Source organism: Microtus oregoni, unplaced genomic scaffold (genome assembly GCF_018167655.1).
Source record: "Microtus oregoni isolate MIOR12 unplaced genomic scaffold, Mior012 000067F_004, whole genome shotgun sequence".
NCBI lineage: Eukaryota > Metazoa > Chordata > Mammalia > Rodentia > Cricetidae > Microtus > Microtus oregoni.
Genome location: NW_024543957.1, coordinates 76,845 through 82,135, shown reverse-complemented (window position 1 = coordinate 82,135; position 5,291 = coordinate 76,845). Strand labels below are relative to the sequence as shown.

General features: G+C 50.0%; 1 pseudogene; it reads left to right on the top strand.

Annotated features, from left to right (window-relative positions):
• The first annotated feature begins 1,537 nt into the window (after positions 1-1,537).
• Positions 1,538-1,713, top strand: LOC121440360 (annotated as a pseudogene).
• The last annotated feature ends 3,578 nt before the right edge of the window (positions 1,714-5,291 follow it).

Genomic DNA, 5,291 nt, shown 5'->3' with positions numbered 1-5,291 from the left:
CCCTTCTCTCCCATTCCCTCTGCCTTGCTGAAGACTGTTAGATGACATTCCTAAAGCTAGCCACCAAGGTCCATTCACTCATGTGGTCACTTCCTCTTCCTGAGGTTGACTACCAAAGTCCAGCAATCAGAAGCCCCCTTTGCTTCACCTAATGAACATGGCCAATTAAACTTAAACCCCTCATCCTAACACACGCATAAGAGAGAATCCGGTATAAGTCAGGGCTGTCTAGGTGAATAGAACCAATAGAGAAATGTACACACACACAGACACAGACATACACACAGACACACACACAGACACACACACACATTCACGGGGTGGCTGGAATTCTTTGAATGCCTTACCCAATTGGGTGCTGGATTGTCCACAAATGGCTTTCTGCATGCCAGACAGTGGGATAATTCAGTAACAGCTAAACTGACAAGCTGGAAGCCTCGGCTCAAGGAGAACAAATGATGTAGCTGCAATCCAGGCCTGGAAGCTCCCTGGACTGTAGCTGCTGTGCATCTCCATTAGATGGCTGGAGGCTCTGGAGTCTTGTGGCCATGAGTGATGGTGATGGTACTACATGCTCTTGCTCAGGAAGGATGGAGTTAGGCTGCCCTGGCAGGCTTTCTCTTCTTTAATTCTGCCTGGGCTCCCAGACTACTGCATGGAAAATCCACACCCAGGGAGAGACCTTCCCCTGTTACTCTCCTGGGAAATCCGTCCTCTCTGACAATGGTTCTAGAACAGACACACCAGAAGTGAGCTTCCCTAATTCTACTCTAGACGTCTGTCAGTCCAGCCACGCTGACAACATAAACCAACAAAGACACGCTGCCTTGTAGTTAGAGGAGACATTGAAAAGCTCAAGGAAGTATCCTGGGTGGCCATCAACGAATACGGCATGAAGAAAATGCTGTGTTACATACAGAATACAGTATTTAACACATACATGACATGGCACATTCGCATGAGGGACAAGCAAAGGAAAGCCTGTAATCCACAGGCAAATGGATGCAACGGGACATCACAGAGCAGCAAGAGAGCCACGCCAAGTGTCACATGTTCCCTTTTATCTCATAATGAAAACCAACCAACCAAACAAACAAACACAATGAAACCCAGGGAGCAGAAAGTAGGATAGGCCAGGCTGTGAAGAGGTTTGTGAGTTGTAGCATCTGAGAGCAGGGAGAAGGTAGCAGTATGGCGAGGCTGCACACCATCCATGCACATGTGTACGTGGGATAAAATGGCACCGCAGATGTCATTCATTTCTAACACTAATGTTACTGACCATAAAATTAAAGATGGGCAAGGATCATGGCTCAGTGGGTTAGGTTTTCCCATGCAAGCATGAGAACCTGAGTTCAGATCACCAGCGCCCACGGAAAATCCAGGCACAGCAATACTCCTAAACCCTAGAGCCAGCATGTCTGGCGTGGAGGACAGAGTGCTGGATCCATCCGCAAAGCTCTCTGGCCACTCCGCCTGACAAAATCAGTGAGTTTCATGTTCACTGAGAGACTGTGTCTTAAAAGATAAGGTAAATCTGCAGCCAACTAAGCTGCACGGGAGTTCCCCTTTCTCAGCGGGGCCCGCTGTTCAACGGTTGCCAGCAGCTTCTCACTGGGGCCTGGTGTGCAATGCTTGCCAACAGCACACTCGTTCGGAGTGACCTCACCCTGTTGCCTGTATGGGCTCCCCGAAGGGACCTTGGAGACAATCTTCTGAAGGCTCTTCGAGCTCTGACCTCAATGTCGCCTCCAATCTAGGCCCCAGACAGGTATTCGCTGTGCCCTAGGGAAGCCTCAGGTCACCACGGCCAGGGGTCTCACTGTCCAGGCCATCACATCCACCTGAATCATGCCTCAGAATAAGGAACATCGGATGGAGGCCCTAAGTAAAGCCAAGTTCAAGCTCTCCGTGCTGCCAGAGGCAAGTGGTGTTATTAAGCCCCTTCCTCCCACTTTCTTGCCCTGGTCGTCCTCACTGAGTTCTTCTTTGTCTGTCTCTCTCAAAGAGGTGAGGCTTCACTAAACTGAATGTAGATTGATCTGAAGGACACAGTCGCTGAGAAGTGACTCGTTCCTGATGGCCGAGGGGTCAGCTGCATCACCAATCCTGGTCCCACGGGCATTGGCGGGCCCCGCACTCCTCGGGGCTTCTACTGTGGTGCTACCCTCTACCCTACTAAATCATGTTCAGTAATAAATATCACATCCTGTCTGGGAAAAGAGGGGTTACAGATGATACGCAGTGTCAGCCTTTGCCCTACACAGTCACACACACGGCAGGGGTGAGGGTGAAACACAAGAGGAGGAAGGGAATACTAGGGAGGGAGAGGAGGGATGGAGGGAGGGAAGAGGGATGGAGGGATGGAGGGATGTATGTGGTAGTAAAGTCAATGGGCTAGTAAGATGGCTGAACAGGCACGTTCCACCAGGCCTGATGAGTTGGGTCCAATCTCCAGGTCCGACAACTTCAGGACTCACTCCCAAGGTCTATCCTCTGTCCTATCTGTGTACGTGTGCGTGTGCGTGCACACACACACACGTAACATTTTTGTAAAAAAGAAAAAAATCCATCAGGTTGGCCTTCAAAGGAAGACTAGAATTCACCATGAAAATTTGGGACAAAGAGTGGTAGGCAGAGCCACAGGACGGGAAGGACAGGAGAATGTGATCCTCCTTCCTCTCTCCCCTCCCAGAAGGCTTTTGTTCTCCATCATAGATTCATTTCTGTAATCTACACAAAGAATAGGCTTAGCTCACAAACTCCGGGTAAAAGGTCAAGCAATTTCAAGTGTGCTGAACAGGGCTGGAGAGATGGCTCCATGGTTGAGAGCTCCAGCTGTGGTTCCAGAAGACTGGGATTCAGCTAGCCACCGCCGACTTTGGGTAGCTCACAACCCCCTGTAACTCAAGCCCTAGGGGAACTGAGCCTAAAGTCTGACCTTCCTGGTACCGACACACACTGGGAATATGCTCGCAAAGACTCAACAAGGAAGATAAATGTCAAATGTACTGAACACAGATTCTCGGGATTCCTTCAAAAGATACAGCACAGGACAAGAGTAAGAGAATGACACAAGAGTCAGACAAACACACACGCACGCACACGCAGAACTACGTGAGTAAAATTAAACTCTAAAGAGAACACTAGAAAATGCTCGTGGAAACACCCACCGAAAATACTGAAACTGTAAGTGCCTATGCACACACTCACAGATAAAATATTTTTGACCAAAGGGAAGGGCAGGGATCTTCCAGCCAGTGTTGAATAATGCCAGAAATGAGTCTGGATGTCTTTGGGAAAAGCCAGAGCCCCACTGCAAGCTCTAAGCCAACACGTGAAGATCTGGCTCTGCCTCGGGAACCGTGTTAACAGTCTAGCGCATCTGAGCACGAAACTACAGAGTTGTGCTCTACTGAACGTCTGAGTGAGCAGGTGGGGCTGGTTTTCCATTTGCAATGCAGTTGGCTCTGTGACCTCATGAATGGATGAAAGCAAGCACGGAAAGGCGGATCCCACCGTTATTTATTTCTTCCTGAAATAAGCAAGGTAACATTCACTTTGGGCAGGTGACAGAGAACCAAAGCAGCCTGTCGTAGAATCAAATGACATTGGCTTCCTGAATGTAACTGGCCCTGCTGGGGAGAATGTCAGGGTCAGGAGGGTCCACACTTAAATGTTGCTACTCACAGAACTGTTGGGGTTCACTTCATGGTCAACAGAGTCTCAGTCTTATTTCTAACCGACAAAGTAAAGAGAAAGGAGCTGCACTGACTACTACTAACACCCTCTGGGCACGGCTATTGCTCCCTGTGCCTCCTCCAGGTGAGCTTCAGAAGGTTTCTTCACAGCTGTAAGGACCAGGGACTGAAGGTACGTTTCAACTACCGACACATCCTGCTCTTGCTGTGGGAAAACGGAGAGTTAGGGGATCATTGTTCCATCTCTGCCCTTAGGAAGCCATTCCGAGGCACACAGCATCACAGACCCACGACTTACACTTTCCATGATAACTCTGTCCTGCGCCTTGGAGATTTGTTTCTTCACTTCACTTTCTTCGCCACCAATGAGAGTTTTGCCATGTTCATGCAAGTCCTTGGCTTTCTGAAACAAACAAATGAACAAATCTCCACTCGAGTCTGGCTTGACACCTCACCTCATGTAATTTTAAAAGAACCGACTTTGCATAGCCAAAGGATGCTTGTTAGGAATTCAGAGTAAGAACAGTGGCTACTTCAGCACATCTAAAGAGTTACTCCACTTCAGGAAACCTTCCAGTCCCCCATTTTAAGGTGGTATCATTGTGGGACAAGAAGAGCAAAGGGACTTATCTGGAAAATGGGTGGAGATATGTTAAAGGCCTCACGTGGGGCAGACCTGGGAGGCCAGGCATGGGCCCACATTGGAGACTCCCCAAGGATTCCCACACTGGACACCCCCAAGGCTGCCCAGAGGAAGGAGCCATTTGCCATGCCCATAGAATGTGATTTTCACCGAAGAACACACAGTGTGCAATCCCACGACCCTTCGGTCTAAGGAAAGCTCAAGCCAGGACTCAAATCCCTCTGTTCTCTCAAAGGACACTGCAGGGGTGGACACAGAGGAGAAAGAAGTGTGTCGCCCTCTGTCCAGAAAAGGGCAAAACGCCGGTCCAGTCCCTGCCCTATTCCCAGGGTCCAGAGCAGCTTAGGAACAGATGACCTGCACACTAGCTGAACACAGGTATGGAAGGGGAGCTTGCTGGGCTGGCGGCTGAAGAGGACACAGATGGCGACTGCAAGCAGTAGAAACATTAGGGAAGACAGCGCACATGGTGCTTTCTGGGCACAAAACAGAAGCAAAGCATGGGTAGGGAATGGGAGTCACTTCAGGAGAAGCTGGTACTCTGGGAGGGAAGACGGGGAGACAGAAGCAAGCAGCCAGTGAAGCTTTCAAGAAGGTGTGGGTGGTGTGTGTGTGTGTGTGTGTGTGTGTGTGTGTGTGTGTGTATGTTAGAGGGTGTTGTGCGGAGGACACAGGAAACAGAGAGAACAAAGCAAGAAGGCCACCGGGAAATCTGGGAGAGGGAAAGGCCGTGTTTCAGGACAACAGTCTCTCAGAGGCAGAACTGAGGACTAGGAAAGGAGGGAAGCCTGGGTGGAGAAGCAGAGGGAGAGCGAGAAGAGCGAGCACAGGGCAGAAGGGACCACCTGGGAAGCCAGAGAAACCCAGTCACAAGGCTCCCTCTGAGCTACTGCTGCTGCTCACACTGAGCACCCACAGTTAGAAGGGAGCCTTTCTGGGTGGCTCTT